General features: G+C 36.5%; 1 long non-coding RNA gene across 1 annotated transcript in view; it reads left to right on the top strand.

Moving 5' to 3' along the window:
* LOC134797458 (uncharacterized) overlaps positions 1-18,606 on the top strand; it is a 482,950-nt gene that overhangs the window by 395,483 nt on the left and 68,861 nt on the right. The window lies entirely within an intron of this gene.

The raw sequence follows: 18,606 nt of genomic DNA, 5'->3' as shown, positions 1-18,606 counted from the left end.
AGTCAACCTCAGTACTTTTTGTACTGAGACTGACTGCAATAGCATGATACGTTCATATTCGTACGTTTCCGTGAAAATACGATGGAAAACAATGATGCACTACATCTGTACTATACTTCACGATATGACCTTATTTGATTTTGACAACAAAACGGCAGTATTCCCGTATAGGCTAGTGAACGGAAAATGATGATGATGCTCTCCTGACCGATTTCGGCCACAGCGACTGTGTGCTCTGGAGTATGCAATTTTTAACACTCGTGTTATTAGAGTGTAGCTGATCCACTCTCTGGCAAAGCACGAGACTGTTCTGAAATAAGTACACAGTTTTTATTATTCGCTCGTCTTTAGCGTAGATTGTATCTGTATCCACAGGTCCAGTCAACACATTTTTCGTAATCGTGGAGCGAGTTAATTGCTATCTATGGGCGAGATAAGGATGGTGGGTAAAGGGAGGAGGGTTTCGTGCCGTGGAACACGGAAAGTGGTGTTTTTATGCTAGAACGCCTTAGAAAACTACACACACACACAAACAATCTAATAAGTAAATAACGCTTTCTTCACCATACTATCATATTCTCTATTTTTAATAATTTCGTGGCGTTTAATTTTTAGAGCTCCGTACAGAACTTTGTTCATGGAGGTCTTATGGGATCACTTCGGTCTTGTAAATCGGTTAAATGCGTTTTTACAAGCTTTTATATTTAGTTTCACCTGACCGTTTTCTGTCTGTCTGTAATCAAATCAAGTTAAATTTGATCCACTTCCCGGTTCCCGATTGAGCTGAAATTTTGCATGCATGTATAAATCGGATGACAATGCAATATTATGGTACCATCGAGCTGATCATCAGATGGAAACAGGAGGTGGCCATAGGAACTCTGTGATGAAACAACGCAACCTAATTGTGTTAGGCGTTTTTAGAATTCTCTCGATGACTATTAGTTGTCTGTCGTAAGAAAAGTACAGTCAGCGATAAAAGCTTGTACCAAAAATGAAATTTTTGCCAAAAACTTATTTTTTTTATAAAAGGATTGATTAAATTAAATTCAACAGCATAAAAATGATGTGTCAACGTTTTGATCTTCATTTTCAGACTAAACGTCAATTTATAGTATGTTTTTGTTAGCAATATAATAATCAAATGTATGTACCTTAAGATTGAATGGTATAGCCGATCACGAATGTATTAAAACCACAGACATGGCCCGATGTTGTGGTTTATTAGTGGTTTAACATCAATTACGTCTCAATTACAATGAAATCATCTTATGTCTATAACTAGTTGTGAGCCGTACCATCACCCACACTGTTAACTGACAGTTCGTCAACATTATTACAAAAAAAATAATGTCCACCGATGGACAGATAAGAGTGTTGCTGTTTGTACCAAAGCACAAAAAAAAAACATTATTCTGATTCACATTCATCATTTGAAACATTGATTCTGAGATACTATGATAATGTAACTTTGATCTCTGTCAAAAATCAATTAGTAATACCAAATCCTATTAAAAACACCTACAGGTCCCAAAATTTAGGAAAAATAAACGCACATGTTTTGTAGTAAACACCCAATGCTCCAAGTAAAAATTTCAGATTTATATTAGGTATTAAGTACATGCTTTGTACTAAAGGCACATGTTTTGTACTAAACACTCTAAATGCTCCCAGTAAACTTTTCAGATTTACATTAGGTTTGTAGGTGTAAGTTTTATCTGGGCGATGTGTCTCGGAGAAACTAGGTATTGATGTTCAAGCACTAGTAAAAAGTCCATTGTACACTTCATGCTCTGAAACAGGCGCAAATTTTACGGAAACCTCTATCAAAAGCTCACCGTTTTCATTCCCCTTGAGAGCATTAAGAACTCAAGCCGGTACAAACTGTAAAATGATGAATTTCAACTAAAATACTTACCAAATGTTCATGTCACACCGCACTAATCCCAAAATTAATTTCACCCCCCACATTATTCAGTTTCTGGCCCATAAGTTACCTTTGGCTTTCATAATAATTACATTATATACAGGATTACGGGTATTTGGGGCCATTGTTATGATTTATGTGTCAAAGGAGGCCATTATGTGCCGGTCGATGGGGGTTACAGGGTTCCGTGGAAATGCTTTTGGGACGGGTTGGGCCTAAGGTAAAGGTAGTTCCGTAGGTACACGCTAGATGTATATTTTAGGACGAAAATATATTGGTGGTAACTTTATTTTGGGAGAGGAAAACCTAAGGTGGAGGTTGGGCACCGCTTGGACTCTTCTTTTGGATGCTTTAGCCAGGAAATTCGATGAAAACAAAGAGTTCATCAGTTTGCCAAGGGAAGAAAAAAACGCCAGGAACCTTTAGGGGGCAAACGAACAGACGTATCGTCTGATGATAAGCAATTACTGTGCACCATGTGTTACAACAGCGTTGCCGGCTTTTAAGGTGGGATTGCGTACTTTTCTTGAAGGTTTGATGGTCATGTTGGTGCAGAAATACCGCGAGCAATTCATTCCACAGTTTTAACTGCACAAGACAGGATGTTTCTACAGAAACGCACAGTTGAGGACTGCTAACTAACAAAGTGCTGGAAATGGAAATGGGACCTTATGTAGGTAGTAGGTAGGTAATGAATCCTAGTCAGATATAGCTGGTGACTAATACAGAATCAGCGTTTAGTATTAAACTGATTAGGTACAAACAAATCAAACAACATACTTTGTTGAGGTGATAGATTTTAAATATAGTTTTTGTGTAGTTGCATATATCTTCATGCGGGTGCCGAAGGTTTTCTCTTATGACTCACAACTCTCACAAGTCATATGCTGAACAGAAATTGCTGATTATGTATAACAGTTGATGAGTCATACTGCATAAATCGAATGAAATTAATTTCATATCATTAATGGAGATGAATTGCATGTCCTTTGTTCGTCTTTATAGAACAAAAGAAATTAAAAACGGAAGCAACTTGATTTATACTTAATAATTAACATCCTCCTCATTTTATATAATAATATCTTGATGACATGACTTAAGTAAGTAGTCTAGTAGGGTAGGGAACAGTAGCTTGGAAAAAAAATCCTCTTAACTATAGTCCAAATGTTAACTCGTATATATTTTTGTATAGGTGTGAATATTATTTGAATTTTGTAGTTCTAAGGCAAAACATTTTCATAAAAGAAAGAAAAACTCAAACAACACCTACTCGATCCTTTAAAAATTGTTAAATAATGTGTTTTCGCTGCACATGTTCTAAAATTCTGGCAGTAAAGTTTTGCAACGCTCTCATACAACAAACAGCTTTGTTCTACCATTACCATACTCTCCCCTCGAGCCATACATTTTGCCGGCCATAACTGTCATCGTCGCCGCACGTCACGCTGCCTCGGCCAATCACGGCGCGGCATAAAAATAAAAACGCATCTGTCACCCTCGACACCCTTCAGCTAGATTTGCTGTATTTGGGCAGTTATTATTAAAACTATGTAAGTATGTTTAGGATTATTTAGTTCTATCGAAATAACTACAATATTCAAACCAAAGAAAGGTTATTTTTGATATTTCACAAAGACCTGTAAAATTTCTACTGCTTTATAGGTTGAACTTTTTATTCGTCTTTTATGTTTTCGACGTTTTTAATGAAAAATATGTAGTTACTACCATTTTATACTTCAACTGAATTACACAACAAAACTTAGTTGAAATAACAAATTTACTCATCTACTTCATCTTATTTATTGTATTACGTAAAAATGGCTGACACAGTTTTCTTTTTCTATAAATAAAAAATAAAATAAAATGCATTGATTTCTATATTATACGAATAAATGTCAGGTTATCTGATTTTGAAAATCACTATTAGTAGTTAGTTTCTGGCGATCTTTATCAATTATCAACTTTACTCTCACATATATGTATATCAAGAGTCGTCACAAACTCCTCCTTATTAACAAACTTGACCTCTTCTGTAATTCATCCCTCTAACCACTGCTTGTCATTGAGAAATTAACTATTCAGGAAACTGTTCTCAACACACAGGTTGTGCATCTAATTCTAAATTACCTACCATTAGTTACTGCCTACTTCTTACTCTCACAACATACCAAGTGGTCACAAACTTGACCACTTCTGTAACTTATCCCTCCACGGCTGGTCATTGTCAGAAGTTATTGAAATTGTTCACTCGACGGGTTGACGCAACTTTACTTTAGTTAAGTTTAGTACAATAATAGTGAAGTTTAGCATGAATGATGGTGTTTTAGAATAATAGTTTGAAGTTATTGTGTTATTGATTAGTTTCAAGTTTTAGTTTAGTTACGAGTGTTACGACGGTTAAGGGTTGTCGAAATTTAAATTACTTATGTAAAGATGTCACTAGTACAAACATGAACAAAGTGTGCATAAATTATTTTATTATTACATATTTGTTTGATTAATGTGACTAGTGTAAAAAGGGGTTTAATTTAGCTACTTAAAATACAAGTAACCAATATACAAAATATATTGAAAGAAAAATGGTGGACCTACGGCAATTAAGAATTAAAAAATCTGCCTTTCGTGGCCCATAAATTGCGATCTTTAAATATAACTACATTTTATATTATTAAGTGGTACGTTAGAGTAATTTTTGTATTTTAATCCTCTATTTAATAATATAAATTATGTAAATAGGGTAACTTGTTGATCAATGAAACACTAAAAGTTCAAGCCTTTCTATCTCTGGTGTTTTTAAAGTTATGAGTGTGACATTTCGTATGAAGATAAACAATTTCGTTGGCTATCATATGGCATTCTTGGTTTCTACTTATCTGTAACAGCTCCTGTGTTATAAGCCTTTTTTTGAAAAATGAGTTTTGTTTCATTGTGTACTTGTGCATGTTTTCAATGAAACACTCTGATTTTTACAGTGAAACAAATGTAATAATTATACTCTACCATGAAACATCATTAATAAACATTGAAACGGTGTAATAAATAAATGACATAAAAATGTTTCATTGTGAGACTAGGGGGTGTTTTTTGAATCAATTAATAAAAACTGCACCAAAAAGTGAAAGAAATTTAAAAATATTTAGCTCCAAATAAACTTTAATACACATAGAACATAACAAAAACTTAAAAAACGCCAAACTCTAGTCTATATCTTGGTAAAAAATTGCGAAACTTAAATGAAAAAAAATACTTTTCTTGCACGAATTCACAATAATGCTCGTAGCAACGTGCAACTACTCCGAGGCGCGCTCGTGTTTTGGGGAGGTGCTGGGGGTCCCTGAGCCTGCCCTTGCTTGACAGACGGCACTAGCTGGTAGCACCTAGTTTCCGAGATATCGCAAAGTTACACTGTGTCCGATTGTTTCAATGTACCACAACTGACCCTACCTATATAGTCATATTTGTATTTGTCTTCAATAACTTAAACAAAATATTTTGTACAATTGTTTTTATTTATATCTATACAAAACACTTCCAAATCATTCCGTCAGCAAACCGTGTACATTTTTAACAGCTATTATTACAACTTAACCTTTCTGATATCCACCGAACAAAATAATAGCTTGAATATATCACCCTCTGTTGCTAACTGAAACCCTCCAATCAAAAACCAACCTTAACTTTACTACTTAAAGTCGTTTTCACTATAAACATTATTTTGTTAATAGTTTTGTGAATTGGTTCAATTGAAATTGAACTTTATAGAGTTAGTTTAAGGTTGAGTTTGGGAATGGCAGTTCAAGGTCAGTCAGTAGGGGTGGACAGCTGACAGTTATTGTTCAAAGCGATTTTGATTCGATCGATTGTTGTTAGGGAGAACAGACTCTTTATTTGTATTATTAGCGAATGTATAGAATTAAAATAATGTGTTTCAGTAACAAAGGCTTGCGTAGTAATATTGGTGAAAGTGGTGGTTGGAAAGTTGACGAAGCCAAGTTATTTATGTTTATTTTATTAATTTATACTTATAATGTATTATGATTTTCGTTTCCATGAAAAATTATTTCAAAATGTACTTAGGTATGTAATTCTAATTTCATCTTAGTTTTGATATTCGTACTAAAACATTCTGCTTTACTATACTTTTACTTTTAATTAATGTATTGTGGTATTTGTTCCCATTTCAATTTCAGTAAAAATAACTTTAATAATGAATCGGCTTTCCTCTCTGGCTTCCACCTATACTGTTAACTAATAACCTTGTGCTATGACCATCAATTCATTTAAGACTTTATTTCCTTAATAATTAAGTTCAAATTGCCTTGCGCTATAGCATTTCGATTATCCACGCTAGGATTAGTAGATGAGCAATGGGCACAGAGTTCGATTGCCGGCTTAAGTCGATTTTGGTGCCTTTTGGATAGCACCGCCACTGGCGGCGTGCGTCAAAGAACAAATCAATTTGTGGCTTTCCTATAGAAAAGGGTCCTTATATACATGAAGCATAAGGATATAAGGACCCTTCTCCGTGAAAATCCAAATTTTGGGTGTGTGAAAATTGTGTATGTTAGGTTTTAATTGCTACTTGTGCCAGCTGTTCTACTTGCATGGTATTTGGTTTGTGTCGCTACTGATTTGAAAAAAAGTTATCGAAGTGCCACATTGCTAAAAAGTAACCTTAAATAGTATAGTTATTATCCTTATTTATTTCTCCTCTTAAGTTAGGTTATTTATAATATGAATATAAAAGTAAAATATAAAAACACTTACAAAACAATAAAAAATATATATAAACACATTATAAAAAACCTAACCTAGATTCCCGCCGGCAGGGGGGCTTGGCCCAAGCTGCCGGTGGTCAGGGCCGCAGAGTGAGGAACCGACGTACTATACGCGCCGTGTCCAAAATTACCGCCTTCTGCATCTGACCCTTGATCCAACCACCCAGCGAGAGTCTCTCTAGGTGTTGGTCTAGACTCTTCGCTATGAGACCGTTCGCTGACACAACTATCGGAACAATGATCGTCGAGTCAACATCCCACATGGCGGTAATCTCGTGAGCTAAGTCTAGGTACTTGCTGGACTTGTCCTTCTCGGCCTTCACGAGATTCTCATCATGGGGGATGGTGACGTCGGCGAGCACGGCCCGGCGCTGCGATCGGTCTATCAGCACGATGTCAGGCTTATTGGCAACAATAGTCCTGTCAGTGATGATAGATCGATCCCAATAGAGCGTGGCACGACCATTTTCGAGAACTGGTGCAGGTGGGTACTTGTAGTAGGTACGGCACTTCACGGTCCACAAGGCCATATAGAAGAGCAAGCTGCTGGTGAATAATTCTGGCTACGAGATTATGTCTGTGCAAGTACTCGCCGTTAGCAAGATGAGAATGTATACTTATTATTATTAATAAATGAAAATGAAATTATTATACATACTTAGAAATTGTAACAAAGTACCATACAATAGGGAATATTAGGCAAAGCTCTGCGTAGATGGCACCTTTGTGGCACATACAGTAAACAAACCACATTGACACACGTCAATCACATGGCCTACCGCGAAACAAGAAAATCGAAATTTCGTTATCTAATCTCTCTATCACTCTTGCATATTCGAGCGATAAAGAGGCAGATAACTAAATTTCAATTTTCGCTTTTACCGGTAGGCCCTTGTTAACAAACCGCCTTGATGCATCAATGTCATATTTAATTGTCTGTGAAAACTTGTCAAAAAACAGTTTAAGGCACAGTATGTATAAGTTAGTCTATGAATTTACTGAGTCGGTAGTGCTGCACTCTGGCGGCAGAACATTGCAGTAATATCCCCTATTATAATTACGCTTTAATTTTTAAACGACATGATCATTCAAGAAACATATAGAGTTAGACCAGGATAAGTCTGCAACGATTTTGATAGCACATGCAGTGCAAGTGTTAGTTTAAACGTGAAACTTCTATGAAATGATGACGTATAAAATAACACTTGCACTGCGTGTGCTATCCAAATCGTTGCAGACTTATCTTGGTCTAACTCCATCTATGTTTGGCACCTACTAGTTTTCGTTGCTAGAAATTATAAGCAAAACTAGTTTAAGTTACTATTTAAGTACATTAAAATTATATCAATCGACTGCTTTCTTTTCAACTAAATTATACCGTAAATAATATATGACTCGCTTAATTTCAAACTCGGGTAAATCCATTCGACCCTCTCAGCAAATATCTACCCTATTACCTTTTCTTAATACCAAAATCGCATAATCTGACAGATGGATTTACCCGAGTTTGAAGTTAAGCGACTCATATATAAGTACAGTCAACCGAATGAACTCATTCAATTAAGTTTCCAAAGTACAAAATTAATATAAACCAAACCATTACGCCAATTTAACCGACTTAACCAACTTAGGTTATGCTCAAACAATCACCAGCTACCAATACAAGTCAATAAGAGCTTTAAATCTTTGATTTAAGGTTCAAATTAGATTATATTTGTATCGTTTCCCGAAACATTTTCCCACACTTTTCCCGAACAGAGAAATCTCAATCATCTCAGAATTACACTGAAATATAAACTTTATATAAGGGGGTTAGGGTTGGTTTTTGTTTGTGATGTGTAGCGAGATAGGAGGTTGTGTGAATAAAGGTTTGTACATATATGGATAACGGAGTAAATCTAATAGTACTGGCAAATAAACGCCTACGCAGGCCACAAAATACAAGTTGTAGCGATCCCATCGAATCCAAGCAGGAGGTCCCGGGTTCGAATCCTGGTAAGGGCATTTATTTGTGTGTTTATCAACCACAAATATGTATTCCAAACCAAAGTTATGTATGTTTTCTTATATATGTACATAGACCAAGATCTATAGAACGGTATCGTTGTAGAAGAATTGTTGATGGAGTCGCCATTTCCGGATAGGGCAAGGAAGGAAGGTATAGATACATAATTATTAGACCGCGATTTCACTTCTGATCCATGTCTTCTTCCTCGCGTTATCCCGGCATTTTGCCGCGGCTCATGGGAGCCTGGGGTCCGCTTGACAACTAATCCCAAGAATTGACGTAGGCACTAGTTTTTACGGAAGCGACTGCCATCTGACCTTCCAACCCAGAGGGTAAACTAGGCCTTATTGGGATTCGTCCGGTTTCCTCTCGATGTTTTCCTTCACCGAAAACCGACTGGTAAATATAAACTGATATTTCGTAAATAAGTTCCGAAGAACTCATTGGTTCACTTCTGATCCATGTAGTAGCTAGTATTTTTAGGTTTAAATAAACTTGGTTTTGCCAGGGTGAAAATTGGTGCCGTTACCCCTCACCAGCGCCTTGAATTTTCTCCTCAAATATACATTCGCCTTCATAAAACACCTTTTTTTTAAATCGGATAAAAAAAAGTAAAAAACTGCTATCAAACTGCTGTTTAATAATTATGCATTTAAATTTTAATATTTTTTTTTTTTTTTTTTTTGCATAATTATAAATCATTTATTTACATACAATATATATACAGTGGTACTACTAAACTAAATTAATAACTAGCTTAAATCTAAAATAGGCCCTTGAGGCATTGTACCAAGGATGCTGGCGGCATTTCCTCGCTGTATCGCAATGCTGATACGTTGTGCGAGGTAGCCGCCAGCTCTTCGGTCACCAGTTACGTCAACCAGACGCTTCGCGATTTCTGCGAACAACTTATGCGCGCTGGGACCCCATGGACCTAGAGTTTCAACTCCAAATGGTACAAAATGGTACTCTCTGCCGAGGCTCTCATATTTGTTACGTTTTAGAATTTCGGCGCTTTCCGCCGCTCCGCCCGCTTTTACAGTAGTCCGTTGGAGGTGGGACGGTGCCAGTGTGTCTACGCAGGTAACATCCCACACTAACATCCGTCCCAAGCTCCAAGGAACTAAGGACACTCCATCGGGCCTCTTGCCATTATCATTTAGTTTAGTTTTTAATGTCTTTAAGGTACTTATCTCTGTTTACTATCCCTACAATACCTAAGAAGTAAGAACATAAAACTTAATTTCTTCGACCTGTCACTTGCACCACTCACTTCCGCTTGTTCTCAAACTTTACTGCTTAATAATAACTTGCCTACAAAAAGGTATTTAGTCGCGGAACAATTAATCCCTTTCAGCGGAACTTCAGCGGTCAAGTTAACAAGCTTTTGTTTACTTTGCATTGTTATTTGTTAGAAACAATGCTGAGAACACAGCTTTTGAGATAACTTATTTAACATTTACAAGTGTTGGTAAAGAACAGCGTTGGTACGTTGGTACCTACTTGGTAGCCTAGTGCTTATTACTGCCTACTTTCATCGGAATTCCGAAGGTCTCAGCGTCAAACCCTGTAAAATTCCCGCTTTGGTAAAAGTGTTTTTCGGAACTTATTTGCCTTTGAAATGTTTTCATTTGATATAAATCAAATAAATTTAATAACAAAACTTCCGTGAGACACAGACAAATTAAATATGTATATTAAAAACGGGTCACTCACGTATTTTAAGTCGAAAAACGCTCGACATGTTTCACTCCGTACCGAGGAGTGTCATCAGGAGCTTGCGTTTACGGTGACGGACCGGCGCAGACTGCGGGCCGCAGCTCTCCGCGCCCGATGACTCGGCGCAGGCGCCGGTGGCGGCAGGGGGGGCGAAAAACTACCCTCATTTATGGCATTTAGTCAAATGATGGGTTGCACACAACACTCACTACGTCATTCGCTAATGGTTCGTCCACACTGTCCACCGACGTAGTACCCAGCAAAACAGTTTTCCAGCTTGTAGGCACTGACCAACCACAATCACGGTGACCCGTTTTTAATATATCAAATAAATTTAACAGAACCTCTAGTGTAAATTTCATTGGCTAGCGACGCCAGTGTGACGAGCGTTTGCCTTTGCGTATGTCTATTTTTGTATGGGATTTTAAACAGCGCGCCAAGCGGGACGTTTTTGAAACTCATAATCCCATACAAAATGACACTTAACGCAAACGCGTAGGTCACGTCACGCTGCCGAATGAAATTTACACTAGAACCACTACCACCAGTTTTGACATTGACAGATACGCTCGCGTCTAAGTAACTTACTTTCTATGCATCTCTCGTATTCGCATATTAGTGCAAGCGAGATGTATAGAAAGTAATTTACGTAGACGCGAGCGTATCTGTCAATGTCAAAACTGGTGGTAGCCGTATAGGGGTATACAGTTGCTTTTCGGTTAATATGTGGTATATCCCGCTCTTTTTCTAATAAACTGTACATATGTCATGTGTTGTCTGTGATGTCCATAACAATAAATGTTTTTGTTTTAGGTTCCCAGCACAATTCCTATCACCAAATCAAAATTATTCACCGAACATTCTTATCGTGCGTAGTACGTCTTAAAACGTCGTCATTGGCAAAATCCCTCCTGCCAATACACACAAGAGGGGAAAGCCATAAAAAAAAAAAAAAAAAAATATGTGGTATATTTTAGGTAAGTTAATTCCTAGTGATCCCGACGCACAAATCGAACGTTCAGGGTTCGAATTCGAATCCCACAACTTTCTAGATATTTAGATAGTTTTTTTGAGGTGTAAAAAAGATCATTAAGTTTATATTATTATTAAGTTTAATTTATATAAGTTAGGTACAAATACTTAATTATATTGCCGCTAACCGATTGACCTAATTAATCAGCTGAAAAATAAGGAAATACATGAATATAACAAAACATTGTTACATTTGACCGCAATCGTGGAAACCTACTAATAAAATTATATCAAATACGTTAGGTATAAATATAAATAGTACCTACTTCCTTTTCCGATTATATACTATTAGAGGTCATGACTAATATCCACCTCATTATTGCTCAAGTCGGTTATAATTACGTAAAATATTATAGTCATACAGTTAGGAACTGAAAAATATTGAACCTCGGTGAAGAAACCGGACTAATCCCAATAAGGCCTAGATTCCCCTCTGGGTTAGAAGGTCAGATGGTAGTCGCTTTCGTAAAACCTAGTGCTGACGCCAATTTCTGAGATTAATTGCCAATCGGACCCTAGGCTCCCATGAGCCGTGGAGAGGAGATGAAATATTGAACCTTATTGCGAAGGTCTAGGGGACAGTTGAACTGCTGTTATATTATTTTTCTTTGTGACCTGAGTGAGAGTGTAGACCTTCCTGGCGGCGTTGCCAAGGTGACGATTACTTGCGCTTCGCCATCGAATCGCTTTGTCTTTCTATCACTCTTCCATATTAGTGTGACAGTGACAGTTGCGTTTCGTTGGCTACGTGGTGTTAGCGATTGGCATGTTGTCTACGGGGCCTGAGCTTAGCTTGCCTGAGCTGAACTTACCTGAGCTGAGCTTACCTGAGCTGAGCTTACCTGAGCTGAGCTTACCTGAGCTGAGCTTACCGGAGCTGAGCTTACAGCTCTTAATGCAACGTTCATTTTATTACGCCGCCGCCGGGCCGTACAGGTTATCTAATCTAAGCAATCGCCCCACACCACATTTCGAATGCTTCTAAATACTTGTTATACGAGTATTATAGTAGATAGTAAAGTATATGATGTCGATACCTACTCGATAATTTCACCACCTTTTTATTTATGACCAAGCGTCAAGCATCCTGTTTGGATAAATTTCTGTACAACAGGATACATCATGGAATATTATCAGTTTGATTACCTATCTAATCAAATTAGACACAGCAAAACTTTGAAAGGCTTCTTCCTCTACAACTGATAAGAATTTGTATCATATTTAATCTTAATAGGTATAATAAAATATTAATAGGTATAAGTTTATTGAGTTTCAGTCTTCTTTAGAAAGAACAAACTACAAGAAAATGGTTTCTTTGAATTTAAGAAAACTTAGTGCTTATCAATTACTTTTTTCTCCTTATACTTAGGTACCTAAGTATAAAATATATTTAAACACGACTAGGGACTTCAAGGATGAAAATGAAAAATATGACTGAAATCGGGGTCACAATTTGCCCAAATGATTTTTTACTTATATACCTACGTCTTATGCAGTTTATGTGTCGTTTAATACATTTTTTTGTAATTTAAATCTAGTCATGTACTTGTACTTAATAAAAGTTTTCCGGGGTTGAAGTTGAAACTGTTCAAATTCTGTCTCCTTTTCAAATCGGTCAAAACTGCGAGACGAGTTCAAGTTAGTAGGTAGGTCGTATAATCCAAACGAATTCCTATGTTAAAAATGTTTTAAACTGCTGCTTTCTATTTTGTCATACCATACAGACATGACCGCTTAGCAACCAGCCTAAAAATAGCACAATTGTAACAACCATTACGTCAATTAAATATGGATCACCCCCACACGTAACTCGTCGCGACACGTCACTGCGCGCGCGGCGCGCTGACTGTAATTTCACTGTATTTGACTCACTGCTCACTGTTGCTATGCGAATACACATGGCGAAATTACTGAATCACTCATGCATCTCACAACTAGGGCTTGCAATATCGGATGGTTTCCAATTCCGGAACTGATTTTCGATATTGGATTCCAATTCCGGAATTCCGGAACTGGTTCCGGAATTAGGGTTTATCATATTTTTATTCGATTTTTTAGTTAAAAACAACAAAAAATGTGAAATTCTGATACTTTACGTTTATTAAAGTTAGTATATTGTTTAAGAGAAATTTAATTTGAAGTAGGTACGTTTTATTTTCCCACCTTATTAAAATGGTTACTTTTATTCACTTCTATGATACGGGGTATTTATTTGGGGAAACTATAGTTGCTAGCAAACCATTCGATGCATAATTTTATAAAATAGTTAAATGTAATAGCTTCCTACTCTTCCTAACCTAGTAGGTAGTGGTGTTGTTTAAGAAGTTGAAGGTCTAAGTTTGGCTTTTTCCTTCCTAGTTCCTAATTATGATTCAGAATATCACATATTATGTGCTTCTACAGGATTCGAAATCGTTAATAGAGAAAACCTTTCTCTCTCTGAATTCAAGATAAAAAGTCCAAATATTTTTAAATTTCAATTCTACAAATTCGCTTATGTAAGATTCAGATTATTCTGACTATTATAAGCAAGTAAATCGCTCTGCTTTATTGTATTTTTATTTTTTATTATGAGTCCATATTGTCCCACTGCTTTAGCAAACGGAAAAGTAAAATATACCTATACTATAGTTCACTGAATGACTAAGAAGCACTTAATAACTACAAAAAACACCCGTACAGTGTAGTTTCTTAACAAATTTTAATAACAAACGTATTAAAACCTACAAAAAGTACTTAAATCCAATTCCGGAATTTTCGATATTGAGAGGTATCAATTCCGGAATTGTAATATCGGAAAAATTGTCCGAGATTCCGGAATTTCGAAATTCCGGAATTCCGGAATGCAAGCCCTACTCACAACTCATACTAACTTACAACTCGCAGTAGTATGAGAGCGTTACCGAATCCCTACTATATAATATTATAACATTCTCTACTCTACCTTTCCTCTACTCTTATTTTCCTATACCTCTGTTTTTCGTGAATTTTATTTATTTAACATTTTAAATCGGGCAACAAGGCCCATATTACGAATAAATACCTTACAGACTAACATATACATATAATAATATATGCATTTTTATAAACTTAAAAAAACTAAACCCTATTTAGGCGATAAAACGCCGTGGCTCCGTTGAGTCGTTGTGATATGAATCCCGTTGGCTCTTAAAGAGCCAACGGGAGTGGTCATTTCTCCATACAAACGTACTCCTCGTTTTCCTCCGTGGTTTTTGAAGCTAGAGCAATGATTTTTTCAACACAGATTAATATTGTCAATATCTGTGTCGGACCGTTTTGCTTTTTTTGATATTTTTGTTTTTTAAGACGCTAGAGCCCTTCAAAAATGGCCAAAATGGCCTAATTGACTATGCCGCAATGAGAGGCGTGGCATTCAAAACTGATATCAATTAGCCAAAAAAGCAAAACGGTCCAACACAGATAATTTCATAATCATTTAGATTTACAAATTTGGTTACGATTGGTTAAGTTTTGGAGGAGGAAACAGAGGAGTACGAAACCTCGATTTTTGAGATTTTTACGCAGGATTTTTCGCCTTGTCCTTATCGCACTACTTTTAGGTGCCGCTTCCGTTAGCGAGACGGGTATATTTACCTAAAATATTTAAAACTCAGCTCCTGTTTCGTCTTGACATAGGATAGTTTTTATCAGTCATCATCATCATCACCCCACGCAGACGCAGAAGCTAGTTTTAATACAAAGAATTCCTTTTACTACCGTATTCTAGCTAGGTCTCCTAAAAGCTAGACTGCAATTTACTTTTCCGCACCTGTTTAACCTTCGCAACCAAAATTAACTTGTCGTTCGATCTAGAACTTTTTGCCCGTCTACCGTTACTCAGGGTGACTAATGATTCCGTCATACAGCTGGTCTTTTCTAACCCTAACTGAGTGAAAGGGACGGATTAGGTTTTTTGTGATTGTTGCTAGGCGGTGGTGATAGGTCAGTTGACCGTCGGAATTAATGAGATTATAGCTTATTGTGTTAGGACGAAGGGGTTCAGATTTGAATAAATTTTAGGGTGTTTATATTGCTTTGTTTGTTTGAGAATATACTTAAGTAGATAAAATTTGTTGTTATTTTGACCATGTCAGCTGAAATTGCTTAGATATTTTTTCCCTTGCCTAGGTTAACTGTAGTTTCATTAGCTATGACATTAAATTGGAATGTTATAATAAAACATGTCATTTTGTGTCATTTTTAAGCAATATAACTAATTAGCATTATGCTTTCATTATCATGTCTACGGAAATATTTCAGAAATCATTTTAATAAGCTTTAGCTTTTTTTAGCTGAGCCTTTTTTTAGCTTTGTAGCTTTGACTTTGAATGCCGTTTTTGTAATGATTTTCTCAACAAATAGGGGTAACGATTAAGATGATATATCCGGTTTTATTTAAAAGCAAATCGTTTCTATTGAAGGGCCAAGTATTCTAAAATATTAATTTTCAGCAGAAGCGAGGAAAATAAAAGTCTTGCTCAACTAAAAGTGGAATGACCCAAGCCAAGAGCTATTTTTTTCGCTATTGGTAATAAAGGCAATAATACCTATGTACGTATTATGGACCTAATAGGTAGGTATAGGTACTGCTAAGTATTAGGGAACCACGCAACTTCCGTGCTTCAGTGATAACTGATAACAGTACACATTTTCCACGATAGGTACCTAAGAAATTCGTTAAATTTCCCTGAATTTATGACTCACTTCAATTCCATAACATAACTCAATACAGACCTACTTACGTTGTACATCCGTCTAAATCGATTGCTCACAATTTCATAATACAGCGTCAAGTTACATTATTATATTAGGTATTATGAGTATACTCATTTCAGTTGAGGGTTACGCTTGCCTTTTTGGGTCATGAGAAAGTTTTTCATTCGTATATGTAATGCTAGTTTTTGGTAACTAGAAAAGGCTTAAAATAATGTTCCTAATAGGGTAAGTACCTATTTTTTGTAGGAGGAAACAAGAGCTCTAATTTCTTGATACAAAAACATTCTCCCGACTCGTCTGTTTCCTTCGTGGTTTTGGCCCTAGAGCAATGATTACTTGAACATAATGTAGATTGGCATCCTCAAAAATGTTTGCCTCAATATGGTAAAGTTTGGTATTATTATTAACCAAGTCCTCAGATTTAGAGAATTTATAGAGATAGCATATGTTTTGCAGGTCTGGCTACATATTTATAAGTGATGTAGAAGGTTTTCAGGTGATGGAAAGTTCCTTTTCTTTGGTTTTACTCTTAATTACTATAAAAATCTAAAACACACATCAAAAAAGCACATCTAATAGCTATGCTTATAAGTTCTCATGTTTTTTGTATATTATTTACTGTAAACGCTGTTGAACTTCTCAATAAATAAAATTAAAATTAAACAAATTCATCAAGTTGTTATTATATTCTATGTATCAAAATTTGCTTCCTACTTCAGATTGTCCTTGTTTTGGGTCGTCTGTACCGAAGATAACAATGAATTCATTGCCGATGTGACAATAATGGATTCTTCGCGTTTCGTCACCAATTGTTCGCGTTGTGAATGTGAGGAGCGCATGTCATTACCTATAAGATAATAATCTAAGAAGTATAATTGTCGTATAAGCATATCCCGGGGTTTCTAGGGGTTATTAGTAAAATATGGTTAGAACTAGAACTTAGAGTATGGCATTTATAGCAGATTCGCTTAGATTTCTACTGAAAGAATTTATTTTTCTAAAGATAGAAAATACTTTGCGACAAAATAACAAACCAAAAAACATATTATTTTATTAGGTAAGTACCACATGATGTAAAAATAATTATGCTTATAATTACCTATACCTAACCTAACTAAGAAACTAATTTCGTACAACTGAATATGAATATTTTTATTTAAGCATGTATATTGTAGCGTTAGGTATCTAGGGCAGAAATGAGCAATAAGGCTTAGGCTACAAAATGCACAGTGGTTTTATTTGGGCTTATATAACGTGGGTCGTTGGCCTAACGTGGTGGAGGCACTTGGATCGGTGTGTAGCGGGGCGTTACTGTCCTGGCGTTCTTGGCGTGGCTCGTAGTGGCAACCCGGCGTTTAGCGCTGAGCACTGGCAGCGAGAGGAGCACAGACGCAGAGGTTGGACGAACAATTAGCCCGTAGGGTAGACCCTGGAATTTTATTCCACTGTGTTAAGGCTAAGCAGTAAAATCAGTTCCATGGAGCGTTCCGCCTTATTTATAATGCTCATGTCTTGACAGCATACGACATTCTGGTGGCTATATAATCTAAGTTCAGTTTGTCTGTGGCGGTCGGTACATGGAATTCAGAACGGAGATAAATAAGGCTTAGGAACATAAGCGTAAGGTTGCAATTGGCAAGGTGCGATATTATGGAAGCTAGGACATTTATAGCTAGGTATTATCTTACGCATGACCATTACGAATGAAGTTACTTAGGCTAAGAATATAATTTACATCCATGGTACATTAGCATTCAAAATCAGAGTCCGCCATTTGGCGCAGCGTAAAGCATTAGGCTGTATAATATAGTAGCAAGCTACGGAACAAAGAAAAACTTAAAACTAGAAGAGGTATTTATGTGTTCAAACTTACCCAAAGCGGGGGAAAACAGATACACTCGATTATATTCGGAAACTTAGTGGCACGGCAGTGGAAGAGCACTTGTTCCCTATTAAATTATTTAATATTCGACATCGCGAGACAAGGCCGCGGCCGCAAGAGCGACATGCGTACAGCGCTGCAGTCAGATCTTCAATGCCCGGCTGTGGTGGACCGTTATAACATGGCGCCGGCTATCGCGTAAACAAGTTAGTAGCCGGGATTGGGAAAGTCGATAATATCGACCACATCGACATCGATACTTATCGGTTGTTAAGATTTATTTATTTATTTAGCTAAGAAAAATAAATTAACGCTACAGTTACCCCGCTCCCTTAGGAAGGATTTTTGCTCACCTGACTAACTTAAAAAAAATCCGATTAACTAACTACAATTTTTATATATCTACTTAAATTCTACTGGCTAAACTAAGATGAATTGTCATTATCTTGAGCGCTTTACTAGTTTAAGGTCCTTAATATGCCAAGTACCCAAATCTTTGCCGGACATATCTTGCAAGTCATAG

Source organism: Cydia splendana, chromosome 15, assembly GCF_910591565.1.
Source record: "Cydia splendana chromosome 15, ilCydSple1.2, whole genome shotgun sequence".
Lineage (NCBI taxonomy): Eukaryota > Metazoa > Arthropoda > Insecta > Lepidoptera > Tortricidae > Cydia > Cydia splendana.
The sequence above is the reverse complement of the archived record's forward strand: the minus strand, read 5'-3'. Positions and strand labels throughout refer to the sequence as shown.